Below are 26,037 nucleotides of genomic sequence, written 5' to 3'. Positions count from 1 at the left end.
AACCCCTTCAGGTGCCCTACCACCTGTCTTTTTTGGCATAGTTTGAGAATCAAGGCACTAGAAGTCTGATGTGGGTCTAACATTTCAGTGTTAGTCAAGCCTAGAAGGTTGGGTCCCCCAACCTTCAGTGTTGGGTCCCCCCTCCCACCCACCCCCATCTGAGGCTTTTTCAAAAAAAAAATGCAAAACGTCTCCTTTCCATAGGCAGGAGAAAGTTTGGAAGACTTTCTTTGGAAGAGAGGGTCGCGTTTTTAGTGGGAAGATGAATGGTGTCTTAGAGAAATCTCTAGGTGAGGTCCCAGGGGGAGAAGAGAGTGGGGGTTTCTTCCACAAAGAAATGGCAGGTCTCCCCTTCCCCTGTGGGCTACCTTTGATGTACTCTTTCCCCCTTGAAGCTGAAGAGTCTGCCCTGAGGAAAGTTAGTTTACACCTTGTTACTGAAGAAAAAAGCTGAGGTTGGAAAGAGAAACAGCCACCCACTCCCTGTCTGTCAAGAGCCAGTACAGCTTGAGATGAATGGGAGACCTCTCTCTGCTCCCCTCTCCGCCCGCCCCATTACACTCTGATGCTTCCTGCTTCATCGTGAGGACAGCCAGCCGCCTCCTCCCCATCCCCGCCTCCCACCTTTTGGAATTGAGCTAATGCTTTAGGAAATATTTAATGTTCCTATGCCTCCCTTGCATAGAACCAGTTTCAGGGTTCTTGTGATCCTGGATTTACATCCGTCTCTTTCATTTCCTACAAATTTATTGCCATCTGTTGGTTTCATTCCTATGACACCCACATCGAGATCATTCATAAGGAGGGTCGGAACCATTCCTAGACCCTTCGCTTACGCAGCACTTTCCCCCATCCAAATGTCTGAGCCTGTGTGGGTCTGTGAAGGCATAATCTCCCTCCTTTCCCCTTCCTCTCCCCACTCTCACTTCTCTCTGTCTCTCTGTCTCTGTCTCTAAACACACACGCAGGTGCGCGTATTTGACCGTCAGGCAATTTAGAGTTTTGGCATTTGTTTCCTGAATGATGAGAAGTAGGCACTCACCGATCCCTTTATCCCTTGGGAACCCTGGTTGCTGGACCCACTAATTTGGGTTCAGGATTTCTTTGCTGCCTTTCCTCAGCTCTTTGGCCTCGTTGTTACTTGCTCCCATATAAAATCCCCTTCCTTCTTTATTCTCATCAAAGGTAAGTTAGCAGGTTGTGCCTCATCTGTCCCTCAGCCCCTGAGGGCATCCAGTCCCTCTCATCCTGCCACCCCACCTGCTCAGGGATTGGAGGGCTTGAGGAAGGACTGAAAGAGATGGCCCATGCTGAGGAGTCAACACAGAGCCTGAGTCGCAGTGAAGGGCTCCATACGCATTGTTGGTGGTGTTGAAGCAGTCCTGTGTCTTATCCTAACCTTCTCAGATCTGCCCACCCTCTTCTCTCCATCCCCGCCCCCTAGTGCAAGCCTCAGCTCCTCTCAGCTCTGCCACTGCCTCCGTGGCCTCCCAGCTGGCCCCCCTGCCTCCCGTCTTCATGCGCTTCCCTCTGCCACGCAGCCTCTGCATCTCCGCGTATACATTTGATCATCTCACCCCTTCTACTTAAAAACCTCCTAAGGTTCTCCATGCCCTCCGAGATAAAATTGAAACTCCTTACCAAATAATGCCAACGTCCGGAGACCTGGCCCTCCCTGCCAGGGAAGCCCAGGCCATCTAACCTGCCTCAGCCAGAGCTATAGTATACTGCATGCCACCCACAGCCAGGGTTCCCCTCCCTTCTGTAATACACCTGTGAGTCTCGCCAGAGAGCCCCCCTGGCATCCACCCCACCCCAAGTCTGGATTAGGTCTCCCTCCCTCCCACTGCCTAGCCTCCACCATACATTAATAGCCAGCACTTACACGTTCCGAAGTATTTCATACATCTTGACTCAATTCTCACACCAGTCCTGTGAGCTGGGCACTGTTATTATGGCCACCTGTACATGCGGAAATTGAGACATAGAGGAATTAAACGATTTGCTCAGGACCACACAGCTCTTCAGAGCCACGATTGGAACCCAGTGATCTGGCTCCAGAGTCTGCGTTCAGAGCCACCAGGCTCTGTGGTCTCCTTTGATCAAACTATGTCCTTTACTGGACTCCTTGCCTGAGAGGCCATGTGCCCTGCGTGTTTGAATCCTGGAGCCGGCCACACTGCCTCCAGGTAGGGGTACATCTCCTTCCAATTAACCCTTCAGCCAATCCAGCCTTCTAGGCCCATGGGGCTCAGTAGATTGAAGACTAACCCACCTTATGTAGCCAGTTGCCCACCCATCATTCCATAATAGGCCTAGAATGCCTTCTATGTGTTAGAAGCGTAGGGTCAGAGACTTAGAACACAACCCTTCCCCCTTGGGGAACTTGTGATTTGGTTGAGGAAATAAACAAGATTATACACAAATCTAGAGCCATGGTAATAATGCCTCAAAGCACAAACAAAGCCAATTTCTTTGATTTATGGTCTATCCTGATACCAGCTGGACTCCAGGTCCCTTGAAGGACCATGTGCCCAGCGCTCACCAAGTTCCTCTCTGTGGGCTCAAGGCTCCTGCTGCTGTGCTGTGCCTTGGCCTGAGTGACATAGTCTTCCCAGGCCTGGATGGTAGAGGTCGCTCAAAGGTATTGGGCATCTGGGAGATCCTAGGTTGGAAGCGGACTTGTGAGGGCAGAGCCCAACAGCAATAGGCCCGAGTTGTTGAGGACACCAGAACCTCCTTTAAGGTGTAGTCTGACCGCCCCCCCCCATCCCCAACAATCACTTTCCATTGCACAGTGTCCCCTAGTGACCTACCTCAGTATAGATCTCTACAAGGCAGCGATCCCCTTCCATGTCAACATGCCCCAGGACAGGGCTGGCTGCTACCGTGCCACTCACCCTCACGACCAGTCTGATCACAGGGGATCTGTGCCCAGGGCAAGGAAACCAGGATCTCTGACAGCATGCCATGCCAGGGTGCAGGGAGACCACAGCTCTGCAGGACCCGCCCAGGCCCTAGAGCCCGCCTCCTCCCGCGTCTCCACACAATCCAGCCCAGGGCAGTCTCCTTCCTATAGAGTCCAGGTCACTTGCAGACTGTGCTTGGTATGCACAGCCTTGCATCCACCAGGGCATGCAAAAGGCAGTGCCAGCTGTCATGGGCCGTGCATCTAGCACCTGGTCACCACCCTTTGCCAGGCCCCACGTAGATCTATACTTCTCATCACCTCCAATAAAATAGATCGCCACCACCTCTTCTATAAGATGGGAATAAGCATGCTTACCTTGTAGAGTTTTTGTGAAGATCCTGCATGTACTTGGCTAACAAATAGTTGTTGAGTACCTGTTGTGGGCCCAGCTCCCAACACGTAGTAATCACTCACTTACAACAGCTTTAAGAAAATCTGTCTTCGATGGGGGTTCAAAATAATGCGGAAGATGTACAGGTAGAAATACTCCACTGTCTTCCTTCAGTTGTTCAACGCTCTTAGGATGTTCAAAGAGAGGAATGTCTTGCCCGATCACCAGAGTAAAACCCGGAGAGATTTGCATGTCCCCAAACCACTGGTGTGCTTATGATGGGGCACCTGCCCCATCAGCCATTTGACTCGCTATGATGTAACTGCACGTTGACTTATCTGCCCCGCTAGGGACCCCGAGGGCAGAGACCATCTCCATGCATCTTAAATGTCCTTCCTCCAGAAGGCACTTGTTGGACCACCACAGGTGAGCCCTTTGTGAGTGTTCCGCCTGTTCAATGGCCTGACCTTCACTGTCAGGGGAGCACGGCCCCCACATGAAGAGGGCGTAAATGCTCTAAACCCTTCATGCCCCTCTAGCACAGCTACTTTTTGCTTACAAGGCAGCGAGGCAGCCTGGGCTTTGGTGTCTGAAGACCAGAGAGCAGTCTGTAAAATGAGAGCATGGGCTAGCTCGGAAAATTTCAGGTGTCCTTCTTGCTTTGTGATTCTGGAACACATTCAGAGAACATCCTGAGGGTGGCAAAGGGTCTGGATATTCTTCCTGTAATGTTCATGGGACTATAAGTGCTTAGGTAGGGAGAAGATATGACAGCTGTCTTGAATTATTTGAGGCGCTGTCATATAGAAGGCAAAGAAGTTGCAACTCTTTTGAAAGACCCTAAAGGCTAGAAACAAAACCAATTATTAATTAATTCAACAAATATTTATTGAGCACCAGCCATATGCCAAGCGCTATTCTAGGCAACAGGGATGCAGTAATGAATAAAAACAGACAAAAAAGCCTCACCCTGATGTCATTTACATTCTAGTGAGTGCAGACAATAAAAAAATAAACGTGATGGGTAGGAGCTTCTTGGAACCCCAAAATGGGCTGCCTGGGAGCTCTGCAGGACCTTGTGTTCAAGGATACTTGTAGGACTTCTATGGCTGGTTACACAAGATGACCTTGTTACAAGTTCCTTTCAGCCCTACAATCCTGTGAGTCTCAGGCTAGTTTAGATGAGTGATCTCTCTTTATTTGGACACCTCTGGGCGAAATCATGACCTCCACTCTATGGCACCTCCCACTCCCCGAGAAGAGATGAGGTGGATACGGCAGCTATTTAATGGATGGCACCAAAAACTGGTATTGGAACGTGTGCAGGGCAAGAGGAAGAGAGGCCTTTCCTTGAGGTCGCTGTGATGTAGAGGCTGAAGAGAGGACTACAGAGGATGGACAATGTGGTTGGACCAATGAGGGTGTCAGGAAGATGGAGAGAAAGAGCAGTGGAAGTGTGGATGGAGCCTTTGACGAGGAGGGAGCAGAAGTAGGAAACAAAGGGGAGCCCCCTAATCGAGACCCGGGACCCCCAGCCTCACCCTCTCCTCGGCCCTACTGCTATCATCATCTTTTCTGAGCTTCAGTGTCCCAGGTTCCAGTCACATCGCTGATGTGCAGTGACGAGGTCTGGGACAGCCACTCTGGAGAGCAGGATGCGGGGGATGAGGGATACGAGAGAACACAGCTTCTGCCTCCGGCCACATGCTCCCTTCTGCGACATACCTGGAACCAGCTGTCCCCAGGGGGCTGGAGACTGCCGCTGTTAGCCTTGGCTTTTTCCCATTCCCATTCTTCCTGAGCTCCTGCACCTGGGGCTATAGAGAGAGAGCATCTGGATATGGCTGTCCCTGTTACCCGCATCACTGATCCGCTCTCAGGGGCCAGCACACGGCGAGAAGTCTGCTTCCCTAACCCCCCACTCTGCAGGTGTGGAGCGTATTCAACTGAAGCTGAATCTAGGGCTCCAGACTCCTCCCTTCCCATCTTGCTACTCTGCCTCTGCCTTTCAGTGTTTTCACGTCTATTGATAGCATCATGGTGCAGCAGTAAGAGCACGGGCCTAGGAGCTCAGAGTGCTAGGAGTCTGGCCTTTCATTTGAGTCAGTAATTCTGTGAAATAGATTAAACAGGAATTATCTCTTGTAGTCTACAAGTGAAGAAAAGGAGTGGGGAGGGGGGCAGGGTGGAGAACTCATTCATCCATATTTATGGAGCTGGACCTGGTATTAGGCCCAGGATGGCATCACTTAGTGAAAAAAGGACTGGACTTATAGGTGAGAGTCCTGGATTCAGATTCCATCTCTGCTGCTGTCCAGCCGTGTCACGTAGAACACATGAGTTTTCTGATACACTTTATTAGCTACAAAATAAATAGGTGTGCTAGAAGGAGGCAATAGGGGCATCTGGGTGGCTCAGTTGGTTAAGGGTCCGACTCTTGATCTCAGCTCGGGCCTTGATCTCTGGGTTGTGAGTTCAAGCCTCACATTGGGCTCTGCACTTTAAAAAAAGAAAAGAAAAAGAAAATACGGCCATTAGGTGACATTGGGGTCCCGTTAGCCCTTTCCATGCTTGAGGCAGACATGGCTAATCGATCACAGCACACTGTCCCCCCCCCCCAACCTCTGGGCAGCCCCAGGATCCTCCTGGCCCAGGAGCCAGCAGCTGATGCTGAAAATCGGAGTCACCCATAAAATGAAATTGTTTGCCTTCCCTCCACTAGATCTCCAGGTTCTTTTCTAGTCGTGCTGGGCATAGAAACCCATTTTCCTCCCTGCCAGCCCATGCACTTTCCACCAGGTCAGCCTGGAACCTTCCTTTTCTATAGACCATTAGAAAGAGTAACAGAATGAGAAAATCTGGGTTCTGGTCCGTTCCCTCCCTTAGTTTCCTGATGTTTAACTAGAGTGTAATGGCAGACTGTGCAGTAGTTATGAGGCGTGAGGGGTGGGGAGGAAGCACCTTTCGAAACTGTAGGAAGCAGTACAAGAGCATTCACGTAGCACGCACTCAGAGCACCTGCTTTGTGGCGGGCACTGAACTAACATGCGGGGTAGCGCCTTATTCGTATTTGGTCATGGCAGCAACTTGAACACATCACCAGGCGTCTAAACCCTTTTCCCATGAGGAGGCTGAGCAGGCACCAGGCCTCTTGATCCGGAGCAGACACACCGCCCCAATTATGGGCAAGGTGGCCCCGGGCCTGGGACAGAAGGTGGGAAGCTCATACTCCGTGAGCTCGTTGCTTTTTTTTCCTTTTGGCAAATCTTCCTGTTGCCCCTTTACTCTCTTAGCTGCACTCTGAGTCTTTTATTTTGGATTATTGCTTATCGTTGAAGCTATACTGCTGTACGGAGGGAAAGAAGGGTCACGGTTCGCAGTGACACTGGCAGAGAGGAAGGCAGCAGTCCGGGCAGAAGGACGAGGCGTCCAGATCTGGCCGTCCTGTTCCCCACATCACTGATCCGCTCCCGGGGGACCAGCACACAGCGAGAAGTCTGCTTCCCCAGCCCCACACCCTGCCCCTCAAGCCTCAGGCTTTCCATTACCCGGGGCTCTGGGAAGATTAACGTGTCATCTGTAAAGCACTTCGCGATTCTTGGAAAAAGCCATGCTGTGAATTCTGACATTGGTAGAAGATTGAACTCTTATCACATCTCTGACTCGCTCCATGCACTAGGATTCTTATAGCCTTGTTCTGTTACCATCTTCTGTGTCCTTTCCTAGTTCTCAGCTGTCCCCACAGACAAGACATTACTGGCAGAGTTTGGTTAAGACACTGTACTTAGCCTACCTAAAAATACTGGTGAGTGGCAAATCTCCCTCAAAGGGGCTCATTGAAAAAAGATTAAGTGCTGAGGCTTGCCATGTTTCTTCGCTTTTTCTGCTCCATCTTGCAAATGCAGGAACCCCTGGGGATATCTGTGGTCTTGGGAGACTAGATCTCTTCTTAATATATCAAAACCAACTTTTAGAAGATGGGTTTGGTCCGTACTGATTCTAAAATACCTTGGATTATTAACCTTTGCACTATCTTGGCAGAATACACACAGAATGTGACTATTTGGGGGAAGGAGAAAGTCACTTAGGCCCCAACCTCCCCTCCCCACTTGACAGATGCCGTTATATTGAGTTAAGCGCTATGTCTGGGCCTGCATGGGAGCTGGTGACCCAGAACCCTGGGACCACGATGGAAATTGTTCCACTTGGAATTCTCTCTGGCTTGGGTACCTCTCCGTCTCTTTCCTCACCTGGCCACAGAAGGAGACGCAGACGGTGCCATTCGGCTGCCCTTTCTTTGAATCTTCAAGGAGAATATCCTCACCCAGCGTGTCTCATACTATTGGATTGAAAAGAAAAGCAATGAAAGCTTATCCCTTGTTGATAGTGAACCAGACAAGGGGTGATGCTTTCATTCTAAATGGTAATCAAGAAGATTCAGGTAACGCAACCTGAATCCTCATCAACATGGTGTTCCCTGCTATCCCATCTCCCAGCCTTGGATATTGGAGTCATTCCCAATATACCCTTTGTTCAGAAAGGAATTGCTCTCAGAATTTTGGGCTTTGAAAACAAAAGAATATGTTTTGAAGATTCCATTGCCGTTATAGATTATTTCACTGTGGTTATAGATTATATGTTCCTGCCCCTCAGCTCCCTTTTATCACTTTTCTTCTGGGGCAGACATAAATCATGTCCTCACAGGTGTCTAAAGAAAATTCCTCCTGGGGCGTCTGGATGGCTCAGTCGGTTACGTGTTCGACTTTGGCTCAGGTCATGATCTCATGGTTGGTGGTTCATGGGTTTGAGCCCCAGGTCAGGCTCTGTGCCGACAGCTTAGAGCCTGGAACCTGCTTCGGATTCTGTGTCTCCCTCTCTCTGTCCCTCCCCTGCTAACCCACTGCCTCTCTCTCTCTCTCTCTCTCTCAAAAAAAATAAACATTAAAAAAAAAAATTCCTACTAAAGTGGGTTCCACCTGGAAGTCATCTGGAGAAGGTAAACTGTTGGTGAACTGAACTCTTTTCAGGGCACTTGTAGGAACTTCAAAATTGGCCTAATTAATGTTTTTGCATAGTAATATACCTGTTTGCATTGTAGACTTAATTAGCTTCTTTAAAAATAATTCTTCAGGTGAAAGATGTTAATGGCTTCTCGTCCTGCCCTGCTGAGCAGAGCCAGAGAGCTTGATAGTTTTAGGCCAAATAAAAGAAAGTAGTACTTTACGCTGTAGGTAGTAAATGTGCAAAAATCATTACTCCGAGAAACAGTATGGACTGAAATTATAAATAGATTCCAGGAATGAACTTTTAGAGAGTCGTGGATGACAGATATAAATGGGGTTATTAAATGGAAGTTAGGGGACATTTCCTAAATGCTGAAAGTCAACATTATAGATGTGTCTCCCGTATTCTCCCATGACCCTCTGGGACACCAAGGTCAGGGGTTCCTTGTAAGATGGGGTGAATGCTGGTCTGACCTACCGAGGGGTTTTAAATTCTCATGCTCCGCTCTTTATAAGCCAGTGTAACCAGCTGAACCTCTGTTGTTCTTATTTTTTGGATGTTCTGATCTCTTTCAGTCGACCACTTCTTCATAACTCTCTGAAATGATTTGGAAAACGTAGAGGGTCCTACAGCCCAACCATAAAATGAGAAACCCCTGAGCTCCAATCCTGCCCCTGCCAACTTCTTGCCTGACCCTGGGGTGTCCCTATACCTCTCCTACCTTGTTTTCTTGTGTGGCAAAGAGAGGGAATTGGGTGAAATCTCCCCTGAGGTCCCATTGGTGGGTAAGTTCTAGGAACCTATAAATAAATAGAGTCTGCAAGCTCATTCAGGGAGTGCCTGAAATGAAAACGTGGAGGGGCGGGGGGGCTTCTTTGCCTTATTTTTCAGAAAGGGTAAAGTAGAGGGCTTCCCCCTTCTAACAGGAAATGAACATTGTAGGGACAGTGTCGGGAAAGCCGGTCAGCGTTGGGGAAACCTTGGTATCTTCCTTTTCTTCCACCCCCAGTAGAGGAAGTGAGCAAAACACAGGGGAGAGCTCTGTGTGTGGGGATTGGGCAAATCTGAGTTTGGATGCGGCTCTGTCACCAGCTGAGTCCATCTGTCATCAGTGGCATGGAGATAATGATGTGGAGCTGGTGGGATTGTGGCAGGGAGAAAATGAGAGGCATGAAGTGTCTTGCCCGGTTCCTGGTGTAACGTAAGTGCCCAGTACATCATAATGTTTACGGGAAGGAGGCAGGGGTTCCGAACTAGGGTGATTATGAGGGCGAGCCCCTCGCCAGCAGCCGGCAGGGAAGGAGCAGACTGCAGTTGTGTGAAACCCAGTCCAATTAAATGGGCATGAGATTTGCATCGGAAAATGTTTCTAACCAACAGAAATCAGACTCCGTGTTCTGCCTTCTGGCCACGGTTCTTTTTGTCTTTAAGATTTCTCAGCGTGGCGGATTAATATTGCTTTAAAGTTGTATACGTTCTAATAAATCCGCAAAACCCAGTCCAATTAAGTGGGCATGAGATTTGCATCAGAAAGTGTTTCTAACCAATAAAAATCCGACTCCGTGTTCTGTCTTCTGGCCACGGTTCTTTTTGTCTTTAAGATTTCTCAGTGTGGCGGATTAATATTGCTTTAAAGTTGTATACATTCTAATAAATCCATGGGAGTCGCATTTGCACACCTGGGGAGTTTGGGGAAAGATCCCTGCATAAAGAGGACATCTTTGAGTCTGGGTCACATGGCTGTCCCCTGCTGGCAGAATATGCAAATTGCAGGTTCTTTTGTTTCTTTTAAGATATTCTGCTAAGTGAGATAAGTCAGAGAAAGACAGAGGTCATAGGATTTCACTCATACGTGGAATTTGAGAAACTTAACAGAAGACCATAGGGGAAGGGAAGGAAAAATAAGATACAAACAGAGAGGGAGGCAAACCATAAGAGACTCTTAAATACAGAGAACACACCGAGGGTTGACGGGGGTGGGGAAGATGGGTGATGGGCAGCGAGGAGGGCACTTGTGGGGATGAGCACTGGGTGTTGTACGTAAGTGATGAATCACAGGAATCTACTCCTGAAGCCAAGACTACGCTGTATGTTAGGCAACTTGACAAAAAAAGAGAAAAGAAAAAGGTACCGCACCTCTAACGTGCATCTTTGGGAAAGTGTAAGTCTATATACAATAACAAGCACCTTCTCCTAGAGTTCTCATAACCTGCCTTTGAGGAAGATGAAAGGGGTCTTATGAGGAGTTTCCAGCCCGGCGTGCAGCTGCTGGGTCAGGACGGGCAGCTCTACAAAGCTCAGCCCTCGTTCCCCACGCCGCGGTGCCAAGAGAAGAGCAGAGGTGCAGACTCCAGCAGGCACCCTGTTGTCAAAGAGGAGACGGCCGCTTCGCCATCCCCAGGGCCAGCGAAGCCTCTCGTCCTGCCAAGATCCACCCCTTCCAAATAATCCACACCTCCCCTCGATGTCGGGAGTGCAAGTTCTCCAGCAAATTCCCAGCACTGCTGGTGACCTTAGGTTGGCCCCAGAGGTTGTTTCCATATCCCAGAAGGCCTGAGTAGCACTGTGGACACCCCTACACACTGCCCTTACGGCTTTCATCACGGTTCACGTTGGAAAGCCAGCGGACGCCATGGTGCCTTGTTTCATCACGTGGCTGAGCTGGCATTGTCACTCAAGCCTCTACTTACCTAATAATACTTCCAGGCAGTTAGCAACAAAGCTGACCTTACTGGTGCACATAGTTGATGCCATGTATATACACGTATGTGTATATGTATATATGATACATATGATACAGATTATATATATATATACATATATATGTATATATATATATATGCACACATATATATGTAGTGTAGTGGCTCCTTTATAGAAACTGTAGTATAGCATAGTATAGTGGTTCCTTTATAGAAAACAAGTCGAAGCAAGAACTTGGTGCCCTCATCCTAACATGAGAGGCTTTGTCTAATTAGGTAGAACAATTTGGCAAGTGTGAGCAACCATTAGGTGGGGGAATCTCCTACTGCTGCACCTTATGGTGGTAAAAGGGGAGAGAGAGGACATATGCGAAAGCCCTTTGCCTTGATGGCTGACGTGCACCAGTCACTTACTGGCGCATGCACGTTACAAACGCCTCATTTCATGCACTTTACCAACGCCTCATTTAATCCTCAACTATTACCCTGTGAAGGTAAGTAGTAGTAGTCTCCCCGTTTGACAGATGAGGGAACTACAACGTGAAAATTGAGTGACTTGTCCAAGGTCACACTGTTCAGTTGCAGTGCCCGATTTTGAGTATCTGTCAACGCCAGTGTCCTATTCCAACACACTGAGTGTTGGGGGAGAGGAGAGGTTTGGAACTACCCCTCTAAGCAACCAAGTGAGCACCGAAAAGCCACTTTGCAGTCATTTGTGTGAACTGCTTACTGAACCCCCATGTAACCCAATAGTAATGATATCACTGAGCATGTTATATTCACTTTGTTAGAAGTTTTATTTCATGGTGACAGCTAATACGCGCCCAGTCTTCACAGCCCGTTGCTCTTACTATAGACACACCTGCTCACAAATTCTCAAAATTGGAGAAAACTGTACGTAGAGGAGGTTTTATGGCCTTCTTGACTTTCAGCCTCGGAGTGAAGGAGTCTTTCTCAGCTGAAGTCAGTAGCTATGATCAGAGCGAAAGCGATGCCTGTCTGTCCCTGTCACTGTGAGACCCAGGCCTTCTGCATTCCGCTGAACATCTGCTATGTGGAGCTGGGCTTTTTCAAGGGACACCTCCTGTCCCGAGCAGCCGTGCCGCTGAGGTCATGAGCTCATGCCCCACCCACCGTTAGCACATGGCCGCACACCCTTGCATTTCCCTTCATAAAACAGAACTTTGGAGCTTTCCAGGTAGGAACCTCTTCAGTATCCCTTAGAGATCATGCCACTTACCCTGGATCTCAGCGACGTGGAACTGTGTGTGATTTTATACAGCTGTCCCTATCCTTCCTCACATGGAGCCCAAATCTGCCAAATGTGGTTTTCTCCAGGAATCTCACTTCTGCCCACTAGAGCCCCCAAGACCATCTTCTCACGTAGCAGCCCTGCAGACACTTGAGGAAGCGCTCGTGTCCCTAAGTCTCCTCTGCCCCATCAGTCTTGCGCAGCCCTTTTCCATCTCACTGCTCTCCTGCAGATGGCAGGTTCTGGGACACGGGCCCAAATACGCAGAAAAAGTGGCATCTGTGTCTCTCGGGCCCCTCCTGCTCCGTGCCAGCCTGTCACCCTTCTGCTGTCTTGAGTCAAGGAATCCAGTAAGCGAGGCACGGTGTAGGGTTTCCCAGCATGGTCCCCTGGAGTCGCTTCAACCCCAGAGCAGTCTGGCCCTGCCTACTGGGATGAGGGTTCACTGCCCGCTGGACTTCTGGTATTGCCTCCCACTGTCTTCATTGGGAGGGCTAGCGAAAAGCATCCTGGCTCGGGAGAGTGGGTGGTGCACTGAGTTATTTTGCCTCAGCCCACGCCCTTGCGGTCACTTTGACATCTACCAGGCTTAACAACGGCAATCTCGGTCGAGTCTGGTGCCTCTGAATTCCTGCCATGTTGTCTGGCTCTGCAGATAGGCGCATAACCTAGAAGAAAGGACACAGGGCTGGGAATCCGGGAACCTGAGGGTCAGCCTGGTTCTGCCACTTAAACAGCTGTGTTATGGTGGGAAAATCACCTGACTCGTTTGCGCCTCAGTTTCATCGTCTCCTTCATGGGGTTCAGAAGGCCTGTTTTACATTATATTAGGGTTTCTCAACAGGAACATTTTTGACACTTTGGCTTGAATGATTCTTTGTTGTGGGGACTGTCTTGTGAATTGTAGGATGTTTATTTAGAGCATCCCAGGGTCTCTCCCTACTAGACGCAGGTAGCACCTCCCCACTGTGACAACCCAAAGTGTCTCCAGACACTGCCAAGTGTCCCCTGGGGGGCGAAATCGCCCCCCAAGCTGAGAACCACTGCATTAACTCCTGGGATTACCAGGATACACAGTGTGTGCACACGCGGGACCCCCGGGGGCCACCCTCAGCACCCTTTAGCACTTTGATCCCCTCTGATCTGACCATAATTATGCAGAAGCAGAGAGAAGAAACCGCGTAGCCCACACGAGACTCTTACGGGATCCAGCGGGGAGCTTGATAGGTCTGCGCTTCAACTTCATGCAATTCAAGTAAGTTTCCTTCTTTTAAAGTGTTTAATATCTACCGTGTTGTGAAGTGAAGAGCCAGAAAAGATGAGGAGCCGCTTTTCACGGACGATACATTCTAGTGGGAGGAATTTTTCTGCCCAGAAATGACTGGACTGCAGAACGCGCATACCTGAGACCCGACAGAGGTGCAGAAGGCAGAGAGGAAAGGCTCTGTGCAAGAGGTGATTTGGGGGATCGTCCCTGGGGGTTGAACGGGGTGGCGGCGGGCAGACAGCACAGTCGACAGGTGGTCTGAGCGACGGGAACGGTGTGAGGGAGGCCGAGGGGCACGGAGCATGACGGCATGAGGCAGCAGGAGATACGAGCCGGCGGCCAGTTTCTGAAGGTCAGCTGTGTTGTCCTTGATGTGGTTGGCAGTGGAGAGCCCCGGGGGGGTGTCTGAGCCCTGGGGCGGCGTGGCCAGAGCCGGGCTTAAAGGGCTGTTTGGTGGCAGTGTCTGGAGTGGATTGGGGGGAGGGGAGGCCAAGTACAAGGTGATTGAGGGCCTGAACGAGAGTAATGTCCGTGGGAGTGGGGAGCACAGGCCGAACGGGGGAGGAGGTGCCAGGAGAGAAGGCAGCAGGACCTGTAAGGGGGGGAGGCGGAGGGGGAGGCGATGGAGGACTGAAATGTGGAATCTGGATCCCTGAGAAGGAGGTGGCCGTCCATAGACCAGGAGAGGCAGAGGAAGGACCGGGAATCAGGAGCTATGGGCGCTGGGGAGGGGCCGCGGCAAAGCATTAAACATGCGGGTTTCCCAGAAGCTTCCACGTCCGCACCTGAACCCGTCCCACACACTTCCTGTTTGCTCTCACACACATGCTTGTGTGTTCAGTGCTTTGTTTCTTTCCAGTGAGGCCGGGCTTCTCAAATCTGTTTAGAATTTTTTCGGGACTAAATAACATTCAGTGGAAAAAAAAAAAAAGAAGCGAAGCTCAGTCTGGGGCCTTAGTCCCTGTGCAAAGCACCTTTTTATTATAAGCAGAGAGAATCGGCGTTTGGAATTAAGTTAGTTAACAGCGGGAGCAGAATTGCATGTGGAGTATATGCCATATGCTGTTGTTTCCGAATTTTCTAACGATACACCGGGACGCTCCGGGTCTATACATGGTGCCCGCAGCAGGGGCTCAGGGCCCGGACGGGCACCGCTGGGCGTCCCGCCACTGCTCACGCACCCAGGCACGCAAACAGAGCCTGGTTTGCGTGTGAGCGGGTATCCCCACCGAAGGCTTCTGCCCTCCCAGGGCCACCTCAGTCACGGTTTCTTTTGTCCTCTCAGCAGGTGTCCCGACCGGCTTATTCTTTTCTCCCCTAGACCTTGCTTTACCTCCCCCTACGCTTTTTACTATTCATTCCAGCTCCCTACAATTATCACGTTGAGATCCTTAAATGCATCTAAGAAGGGACAATCAAAGCGATGGCTCCCAGGACACCCATCCATCTTCCGTCCTACGTACATTTTAGTCATTAATATTTATCTGCTAACCAGCCAGAGGGCTGCTCCATGGGTCTGTGGGTCCACCACAGGAAAGAAGGAGGTCCTGCCTTGGCCACCCTGGCTGACAGCCCCGTGCCAGCTTTGCCCCCCGTGGGGAAGCTGGAGGAAAAGCCTCAGATCCCACAGGCTCTGGCTTGTGGATGTGGGCAGTGGGATCCAGCTTGAAATCTCCTCCCCTCTGTTCTCCAGCCGATACCTGAAAACACTGGTTTCCATGTGGATAGCTTTTCACAAGTGATCTGGCATTGAGCCCTGGCAGTTGCCGTGATGGAAAGTAGCATGGGTATTAACCCCAAACTTCAGGGAGCAGTGGGGTGCAGAGGGGTGTGTGTGACTTGTCCCAGACATTCCTGGTGGCAGCAGATCCCATGGTACTTTTAGTAATAACAGTGGCAACCACTTCCGGAGCACCTCGTGTATGTGTGTGTGTAGTACTCTGAGCGGAGCTCTGAGCACATGCCGTAGGGCCCCAGCTGATGAAAGGGGAACAGTAGAGACTCAAGGCTGGGGACACCGGGGGCACCAGATCCCGGCCGTCTGGGAAGAAAGGGCCGTGTGTGGGGACAGATGAGAGGGCGGTCCCAGGAGAATCCCAAGCTCCCCACTGGATTGGTGGTGATCGACTGCAGGCTACTGATACCTGTCCTGTGTCCGACTGGGGCAGGATTGATCTCAGGGATGGATGGGCAGTGACTGCAGCTCCAAGAAGCTGGGGAAGGAGGTAGGAAAGGAAAGAGGAACTGTTGGCACTTGTCAGAGCCCTTGTACACGCATCATTTCATTTAATCCCCACGACTCGATGAGGAGGGATGGCATCCACTGTATGGGTGAGGAATCCTGTCCTGTGTCGGAGGTCCCGTCACCCAGCAGGGGACAAGACCCAGGCCTCTGTCGTTCCACCCTGAGGATTAAATTAGATAGTATTTGGCAATCGCTTAGCTCAAAGCCTGGCCCATAGGAAGGACTTAATAAAACGCTGCTGTCATTGTGCCTGTCTTTAATATTGATTGATTTGCCGCTGGGTTATAGTTTGGGTTCAGGTCCTACTGAACACGGGCCATATGTAATGACCCGCCCATTATGGCTACAGTCCCTCCTTGCCGCCCTTCCTAGTAGAAACAGGCCCTTTCATTGAGCTCCATGGCCTACCGAGGCAGGGTATTAGAGTCTGCTTCAACACGCAACTGGAGAAATCAAGTCAGGGAACGTTTGATAGCGTATTTAGCAAAGGCCGCGAGCCAGAGACCTGCTTACCTCCTGGGCCGGCAACCGAAGGAAAGTGAAGCGAAATGGAGGAATGCCACAGCTCCAGGCCTCCTGGCCCCGACACTGGCCTTATCACGTTGTGTTGGAAAGAACTACAACTGTGAGAGCTCCTTTTGTGCCACTGGGCAAGTCTCAGTCAACCGCAGAGAAAACCAAATCCGCTTCAAGAATATGGAGATAAGTTGGAGAGAAAAAGCGTGGCTGAGTCAGCCAGAGGCATTTCACAGAAATGGCCCGGTGGGCAGGAGGGCTCTGGCCAGCTTGTGTGGTCTGCCAGGACACGGGCAGCTTGGGGCGGGACTCCTCGGACCCCATTCCTTCCATAGGTCTGCAAAAGGAGGTTCCAGGGGCCCCAAGTGGTCTTTTCTCCTTCCCTCTTCATCCTTCCGCCACCCAACAGAGGAAGTCCTGATCAGTTCTCAGATGGTATTGCATGAGTACTGACTCCCTCGTCACCAGGAGTGTGAAGTTGACTGCCGTGACTAGCCCTGCCCTTAAGGGCTCACAGCCCAGCAGGGCAGACCGTGGCCCTGCAAGCCACTTCTAGATGACATAGTTAGGAGCACAGACTCAGAGCCATGGGGCCTGGGTTTGAGCTCAGCTCTGCAGGTTGCCTTGGGGAAGTTACATAAACCTTTGAGGCCTCAGTTTCTTTGCTTCATAAAATCAGGACTGATAGGGGCACCTGGGTGGCTCAGTCGGTTAAGCGGCTGACTTCGGCTCAGGTCATGACCTTGAAGTTCGTGAGTTTAAGCCCTGCATCGGGCTCTGTGCTGACAGCTCAGAGCCTGGAGCCTGCTTCAGATTCTGTGTCTCCCTCTCTCTGTTCCTCCCCTGCTCACGCGCTCTCTCTCTCTCTCTGTCTCTCTCTCTTTCTCAAAAATAAAGATAAAAGAAAAACTTTTTTAAATGGGGACTGATAATATGCCTACCTCGTAGGGTCGTTGTGAGGAACAAATGAACGAAATGCATCGTGTACCTGGACCCGTGCACGGCACATAGTAAACATTATGTACGTTTGTCTTTATTACTATTATTATTATGGTTTAGCGTCATTCTGGGGTAAGCCCTGTGAAGATGTGCAGGGGTGCTGGGAGCTCAGGAGACGTCTGATCTAACCTAAAGCTCTAGGAAGGGTTCCTGGAAGAGGTGATAAAAAACTGAATCTAGAAGGAGGAGGAGGCATGATCCAGACAAAGAAGGTACAGAGAGCCCAGGAAGGGGGCATTGAAAACCATGAGCAAGACATAATGGCATGTGCTAGAAAGTGCAAGGAGCCTGGTGTTGCTATAGCATAAGGTTCCAGGCTGGATACTGAGTAGCAAACAAGGTGCTGGGCTGGCCATGCGGTCAGATCATAGGGGGATTTGTCATGACCTTTCTGGCTTCTTTTAGCCCAGATCCCACTCTTCTAACCGCTTTGTTAGGCCCAGGAGTGGAACCCAAGTACCAGTCACTTCCCCCCCAACTTCCACTGGCCGCAGTGGGACCTCCCCCCACTTCCACCGGCTGCAGAGTGAGTGAGGGATGGGCATGTGACCCAAAGTGGCCAAACGTAATGCACCCCCGGGATTTCTGCTGGAGCCAGGCCCCCCCTCTTCCCCGCCCCATGGAGAAGTCCCCAGCTTGGGCCCCTGAGATCCCTGGAAATGCCCAGATTCCTGCAAGTTCTTCCTTTTTGAAAAACTCCATGCTTTCTCAAGTTGGTTTGTGACATTTGCAAATGAAACAGGCCTAATAGGCCACACTAAGAGGCTGGGATTTCATTGTCTGAGCAGTGAGGGAGCTATTGAAGGTGTTAAATTGGGGTCTGCATTTGAGAGCCATCATGCTGACAGCGCTGTTAGAACCCGACTTAGGAAGAGTGGAGCAGGGTGCCCCTTAGGCCCTGCCTCAGTCCAGGAGTGGCGTGCCAGGCCTTCCCTGAGTACCCGAAGTAGCAACAGAGAAGGCAGACTGAACCCCGAAACACTGAGGCAGCACCCTGAGCTGCTGGCGCCGGACCCTGTCAGCTGTGTCTCTGCCGGTGAGGCCGGATGAGGTCCTTGGACTTGTCACAGGTGGGGGAGAGGCCCGGCCTGGCCTTGAGAGTGAAGGCCTAGGAGTGGGTTGCTGGCAGAGGCCGTGAGAAGCCCTGTCCCCCCTCCCCATGCAGCAGACCCTTTGGGCCACACTGTACTGCCACCTTGGTCCTGGGTATGGCCCCCAGTGCTCCACTGTTACCGGGGAGGGATTTCTTGTAAATGTATTTGTCTGGGGGCACCTCGGTGGCTTAGTTAGTTAAGCATCCCCTTCGGCTCAGGTCATGATCTCAGGGTTCGTGAGTTGGAGCCCCGCATCAGGCTCTCTGCTGTCAGTGCAGTCTGCTTCAGATCCCTTGCCTCCCTTTCTCTACCTGTCCCCCCTCTCAAAAATAAATAGACATTATAGATACATAGATAGATAGATAGGTACATAGATAGATAGATAGATAGATAGATAGATAGATAGATGTATTTATCTGGTTTCCCACCTTCCTTTAGAGTGACTCCAGATCAAAAACAAACCCTACCCTCTGCTGCTTTTGTAACCCCCTCCCAGCTCTTGGCTGGACCTTGGTTCCTCCACACAAGAGGGCCTCCCATAGCTGTGACCAACCTGTGCCCGGGATCCTGCACACGGCTCCCGGGATGGCCTGAAGGGTAAAATAACGTTTTGTCCAAGTACAGTCTGTGTCCCAGAGACTTTAAAAATGTTACCTCACTGAATTCTCTCGGTAATCCTGGTGGATACTTTCTGTCACCATTTTACAGGCGAGAATGCCAAGGTTCAGGAAGAGAAAATGAAATACACAACAACACACAGCCACTGAGGGAGAGAAGGAGAATTTGAACCCAGATCTGAGGTGATTCTCGCCTTCAGACCGATTTTTCAAACATTTGTGAGTGGGTTCCAGATGCCCGTGTTCTGAGGTCGGTTGCTACCTAAGATACGTGTCTATTGACATAATGTTGGACGCCACACTTGAAAAGCTTGTAAATACCACGTTCGTGGGGTTTTCCCTTCACACTTACTCATTCAGGTAGAGGTGGGGGGTTGGGCTTCTAAGAGAACCAAGATGAGGTGCAGTGGCTTCCTTTTCTTTGGCTTGGACCTTCCTCCAGTTCAAGGTCAGCCACCATGACTGGCTGCTGGAAACTTCACTCACCCAGGCTGTCGTCCGTCGCTCATGCTTCAGGCAGATCTGTGCCCTGGGCGGAGCCACCTTCTCCTGGCATCAGCCGTGGCATCAACCCACAAATGCCCTCTGACCGAGCTTCTCCTTTCCCTTAGGGAAGATTCCGTTCCTCATCCTGGCCGAGGCGCACACCCACATCCATGCCCTCACTGACTTCCAGCTCTTTCACAATGATGCCTCAGCAAATCTACCTGACAGATCTGGGAGTTAATCTGTGATTCAGCAAAGCAGTCAGAGATCTGGGGATGTGGAGGAGAGTTGTCACAAACATTCCAGCCACGAGAATACAACAGCGCTCCATAGCACCTGTCTGGGAGTTGTCTGGAGGGCTCTGTGTCTCTCTGGGAGGCTGCGGGGTGAGCCTACGTGCCCTGCAGGTGAGCTCTGCCACGTGAGGAGGGGACACGGGGTAGTCGATGGAGCAGCCCGACAACTGGGCTCCATCGCTTGTCACCTTGGGCGCGTTGGCTCACCTGCTGTGTGTCTGAGGTTCCCGAGCTGTGCAAATGCCATAAGAATGGTACCTACCTCCTGGAGTCATGAGAATTAAGTGAATTAGCCCATGTAAAGTGCTTCAGACACCTGTCAGTACGGGGCACTTGGGGGGTGTCAGCAAACGTCTCTACCACTCTTACACCCTTGTCCTGGGCCCTGTGCCTTTGAGGGCCCTGCACGCCACAGGGCATGGAGTTCTAAATGGCCAAGAAGACATGTTCATACTCCTCCTTCTAGGCCATTCTTTAGGTACCCCAAACCCCAGAATTCCCCACTGAGATGGCCTCCCACCTGCTTCCAGGACCCATGGGGAGCTTTTCCCCAGGGGAGCCTCCTGTGGGTGGCCTCCACTGCCTTGGGAATCCTCAGAGGCTCCAGGTGCCTGAAGGCAAGGCTGTGGGCGGAGCCTGGGCTGTGGAGTTCAGTGTCCCACCATGTGGGTGCGGCCCCTCACCGCCCATGATGCCCTCATCCAGGGGCGTCCCATCCCTCGCCACCTTGGTCCAACACAGAACTCTGTGGAGCCTGAAAATTCTGAATGGAGGTCTGATCTTCCAGATAGAAGACCTATAGTAGCTAAGGTAGGAAAATAGCACGTATTTTATCTAGCAGTTTGTAGGCTTGGTTTCTAACTTTTAAATATTTACTCGTATGGAGTGATGAGTCTATTTTTGCCCCAGGCCCTGAAGATGTTGGCGGTGGGCCTGGTGGTGATAACCGTGGTGAGGAGTGAGATCAAGGACTGATCATCGGAGCTGAAGCTCTGAGGCTCGTCTGCACTATTGTACTGATTTGCATCCTTACTTCCTCCCTCTGCTAACTGTTGCCAAACAGATGGAAGGCAAAGGTGCCGGCAACTTAGCTGTAAAGAACAAGATAGATGGTGTTCGCAGACGTGGCCTGGGGTTCCGGAGCCAGGCCCACCCCTCTGTCTAGAGCCTGCATCCGCTTACCTGCGAGCTCACAATGGTGATCTCTGCTCACCACCCACCCTTTCTCTTAGAAGCAGCTTAGCGCCTCCTGTTTTTATGCGCCCACCTCCCCCCAGGGTCAGCCAGAATCTTGCATTTTTGCTGTCTTGGGCAGCCCTTGCAATGGCCCTGGGGGACGCCTCTTCAGGAGCCCCTGGGGTCTGAATGAGCAGCGTTGTCTGTAGCTCCAGCAACCCCACCAGCCCAGATCAATCCCAATAATTCACACTAGCATGCACAATTGTATTTCCACACAAATCACGTCTGTTCTTCCCTCATTTCACTCCTCTCCAAATGACCTTCAGCGTTCCAACTTGCTCTCATTTCAACACGACGTGCGGTACCTCCAATGCATCTGTGTCTCGACCCACGTTCCTGCAGCCTCTGGGCACCCTACGAAGCGGCTGAGGCACAGCTGGACGGCAACCACGGTGAAAGACAGTCCCCAGGCTTCGGAGGTGGCACTTGATGGAAAGCACATGGACACACATGAGTTCAAGCCCTGCTCCATCACTTACTTTCTGTGTGTCTTTGGACCAGTTGCTTACCTTCTCAGAGCTGGGAATGCTGCATGTATAAAATGCAGATAATAATGCTGACCTTCTTGTTGTACGGTGATTTAAACAGATGACACAGGTAAAGTCCCTAGCAAAGTACCTGGCCCAGATTCTCAAAAAATGTAAAGACAAGGACTCTCTCCATCTTGGACTGCTGGCACCCTACCCGGTGCCTGACATGATGCATGTTGGTTGTCATCTTTAAGCCGTGAGGAGCTGACTCCACTGAGAGGGGCAGGCTGAGTTTAGAGGGACAAGTAAGAGGGGAGCCACTGGCTGAGCCCGCGCAAAGCCACCTCTGTTGTCTGGTCTTGTCTCTCATCCTTGGCTTTCCTCCATTAGCAGGGAAATGTCACCCTTGAAATTCAAACTTGTATTGAGCTGGTCGGGAGCTCTATGGGCACAGGGAACAATGCACCTGTCAAATGTCTCACCTTGGCAAAGCTTTGGGGGTCTCTCGTGGCTGCTTACGGCACACACCCTTTACTCTCTTGACCACTTCTGTTGGAAAGCCGATGTTCTTTAATCTCTCACATGAGTATTCATTACTGTCTATCCAAGAGAGATGTGTAATAGACGTGGAAATGCAGACAATGTAAAGGCTTGTAAATGGCAAGAAGGAGGGAAACAGTCCTCTGAGGGGCTATAGCTGGGCAAAGGGAGAAAGTGAGGGTCAGCTTTCAATGTGTACTCTCCTGGACAGATGTAGATCATTCTAATAGCCGATTGATCTCGTAGCTCTGAAAAATCTCCCACACAGAAAACAGAGGCCCAATCTGGACCTCAGATTGGCTGTTTGTTCTTTTAAATATGATTGTGGGTAGACAGGGTAGTTTTCCCCTTTGCATTGTCTCCTTTGGAATCTCTTATTTCAAAAGAAGATAAATATCAAGTACTCATATGTTTTGCTGTTTGTAGCAGATGCCGCGAAAGGAACGGAAGGCAACAGGGTATGTTAAAATCATTTTAACCCATCAGGGCTGCTTGGAGTAATTTCCCTGGAAACCTGTGAAAAGGGTTTTCAAGTTGAACTCGAGACAGTTGTAAATGTGTCCTTTTGTTGGATAACAGAAGGTGAATGCTAATGCTGAGAGGGAATTGGGGAGCCAGATAAGTTCTAGTCTTAGAAGTTCTTAGAAGCTCTCTCTGCCCTCCAAGCCTCAGCCTTCTTGGAGCAGCAGATGAGAGCCAGCTGAGACCTGTCCTGCAGCCATGTGGTGGGAGGAGTGACCCAGGACCCATCAGTTCATCTCTGCCCACGGCCCTCGTGTCTGTAAAATGAGAACACGACACGACGTGACGAGGTACCCCTAAACAGAAGAGCCAGCAATGGGAAGCTGGGAGCTGCAGCACAGAAATATGGGCCTGGGCAGACAACGTCACAGTCTTGTCCCCTCTCAGCCACCAACTCACTCAACCTAAAGGAAGTCACCAAACTCTGCCAGCCTCAGTTTTCTTACGTATACAATGGGAGATTGGATAAATGGAAGAGTGGCCAACTTTTTCTCTGTAGAGTCAGATAGTAAATATATTGGGTTTCATGGGCCATATGGTCACCACTGTAACTACCCAACTCTGTCCTGTGGCAAGAAAACAGCAAAAGACAACATGTAAGTGAATGAGTGTGGCTGTTCCAATAAAACTTTATTCGTAAAAACAGGCAGCAGGCCGTAGGTCTTGGATTAGAAGATCAGGGAGTTTCTTTTTGTGTTTTTTTTAATTCACAACATTTCTTTTTTTAAATTAACGTCTTTATTGAGACGTAACTGATATATCTCAACAGATATAGATAGATGCAGATATAGATATAAACTGCACATATTTAATATTTCAATAGAGTTTTTTCTAACTTAATAAAGTTATGTTTTATCTAATGAAGGCATAAACCCCATTAGAATATGAAATTGTTGGTTCTTTTATTTGCTGCGTGATTAACTGAAATTATACATTAGATGACTCTCTTGGGATATACTTGATAAAAATTTCATGGAATGTCAGACTCTCAGTGCAGCAAGGGATCTTCAGGATCACAGAGTGCCACAGCCCCACATGCTGGAAGCCCCCCCCCCCCCTGCCTCGTGAGCCCCAGTTATCCGCTTATCCACAGCCTGCAAAGGACTTAACATCCCAGGTGGCAGCCCAGTCTACCCAAGCCCCTCGGTGGCAAAGGCAGATGCGGAATCCACACCGCTTCCCCTGTTGGTCCTACCCATGCAGGCTCCTTCGCTCTGCCTTCTCTTTCTCCCCTCCTCCCCACAGACGGACTGCAGTTCCCCTGCAGAGCCCAGGACGCTTGCCTCAGAGGACCAGTTCAGCTCTGCCTCCTTCCCTCCAATCCATTCTTGGCCTGGCGTCCCTGGGCCCCAGGCCCCTCCCCGGCTGCCTCAGTCTGGTCTGCTCGCCTTCGTGAGTCAGTGCTCCCGTGGGTCTGCCTGCTCCGCTCTCCACCTCAGCTGTGCTCCTGACTCTCTCGGACCCCACTTGGCTCAATCCCTGTGCCCTTCCCAGACATCCAGGAAGCCCTGCCCAAGTCCAGCCCCTGGGCCCCCATTCATCTAGGAAGAAGGTTGAGAACGTCCGAGAATCCTTTAGGGATTTTAAATCTCTTTCCCAGACCAATCAGACCCCAGGGCCTTCGACCTACATATATACCTACAGTTCAGACGTTCCTGCCATGAGTAAAACAGCTAACGGCCATCTCGACCGAAATCTATGTTCATGAAAGCATTTATCCATAGAAAAATAAGTGCTATTAAGTCTGGAATGAAACAGAAGCCCTGGGAGCTGCACTTCTCAGGTGGGAGTAAATGGATACTTACGTTCTTAGCACATTGGAGACGCGGCCACTTGCGCTGACCAGGAAACGTGGTATTGGGGGGGGGGGTGCGGTGCCAGGACGACAAGGGCTGATCGGCTAAAAAAAGACAAACTTGCGATCTGGGAGTCTCTTATTCTGCTCCTGTAATTATGGAGCTCCAATAGCAAGCCTCGGGCTTCACAAAGTGTGAAATAATGCAAAATTAGGCAAGAATCCTACCCAGGGGCACAAGTCTTTCCCTAAACTGGGGAGGGAAACAGAAGGAGACCATGGACAGGCAGAAGTCCGGGTAAAATCCAAGGGACATGGTAGATCCTTAACCAGTAGAGACGGCAGGTGCTGCCGTTAGGGAGGAAGCGTCGTGGGACCTTGGAGTCGACTGCTGTCATCCCCTCCCCTTTTCCAGATAGTCTTGAGGCTTGAGGGGTGCTCATGCTCAGGGCGATAGAACAAAAGCCTACTGGAACCCTGCCGGTGCTCCCCTGTGAGTGGGGTGCCGGCATCCCAGCTGAGGGAGGGAGCTTCCCGTAGGACAATTCTGCAGAAGACACACACCGCAGCTGACATAAAGCCTTGGGCTTAGTGGAAGGACACTCTCCTTTTCCTACAGGGACCTAGAGATGAAGGGCTCTTTAACTTGGGGCGGTACGCGCAATGCACTTCAGTCTTGTCGGGGCCTGTTCGGGTGTTCAGCTATGACCGTGCCAGCCTGCTGATGGAAATGTACTCCCAAATCCACCTTCTTTACAGAGAATGCAGGCTCCTCACTTTCCCGGGCTGCGTGCCTCTTGCTACAGAGAAATGCCACTCTGGACAGAGCCACGCGTGGCTTACGGGGAACAGCGTCCCCCTCCTGGATACGGACAAATGGCAGATGCGGGGTGGCCACGCTCGTCTGGAGCCTGGGGAGCAGGGGTCTGCACACACGCTTGAGCAATTCCAGCTACCACTGGAGCAGATACCACAAGCTCAGGGTCTGCAGCAGCCCCGCTGACGGCCGCAGGATGTGCGGGGGGCACGGGATGCAGCCGGGCCTCCGGCCGAGATGCCCAGCTCTGGATCGTCACAGCTGAGCCACCAGCTCTCATGGCTTCCAGGAGGATGGGGAGAGGCAGGAGCCTGCTCCCTCACACAGAGCCACACAACGCACAGGAGGAGAAGACAGTGTGGTGAGATCATAGCAGCGTTTTATACCTGGCTAGGGCTTTGCAGTTCTCAAAGCGCTGTTACGCCCGTGACCTTGTTTTCTCTGGAGAGAACAGGTACTGTTGTTCCCATCTTACGCACAAGGAAGCAGAAGCTCAGGGAGATCAAGGGACCTGACTGGGACAGCAAGTGGGCAGAACTGGGGCCAGGACACAAGCTGACTTCTGGCTGGTCCCATAGCCGCTCCTGGTGTCCTCTCCTCTGGAAGACCTTTCCTGAGCCCTTGGCCCCTGCACGTGCCCCACCCCTCCCCGGCCCTAACCACGGGGTCCCGGACTCAGCCCTCTGTCATCATCACTCGCTAGATCCTAAGCTGTGTGGAACCGAGGGCTGTGACTTGACCATCTTAGTATCCCCAAGTCCTAGGACCTGCTCGGCATGCAGAAGATACACAAGTTCCCAGAGTTCATTCGCCGTGGCTTCCAGGGCCCATCGGACCTGGCCCGATGCCATGTCGACAACCTCTTTGGCCCCAC

At 51.0% G+C, this 26,037-nt stretch overlaps 1 protein-coding gene and 1 long non-coding RNA gene across 2 annotated transcripts in view; both read left to right on the top strand.

Annotated features, from left to right (window-relative positions):
- FAM78B (family with sequence similarity 78 member B) overlaps positions 1-26,037 on the top strand; it is a 79,258-nt gene that overhangs the window by 19,814 nt on the left and 33,407 nt on the right. The gene's annotated exons all lie outside the window — the stretch shown is intronic.
- On the top strand, positions 19,663-23,428 carry LOC109276623 (uncharacterized). The gene is made up of 2 exons (XR_002084762.2): positions 19,663-19,891; positions 21,286-23,428. It is a non-coding gene; the product is annotated as an uncharacterized LOC109276623 (long non-coding RNA).

The sequence above is a fragment of the Panthera pardus genome, unplaced genomic scaffold (assembly GCF_024362965.1).
Source record: "Panthera pardus isolate Hobbes unplaced genomic scaffold, ASM2436296v1 HiC_scaffold_21, whole genome shotgun sequence".
In the NCBI taxonomy this organism is placed as follows: domain Eukaryota; kingdom Metazoa; phylum Chordata; class Mammalia; order Carnivora; family Felidae; genus Panthera; species Panthera pardus.
This window is presented reverse-complemented; position numbering and strand designations above follow the sequence as displayed.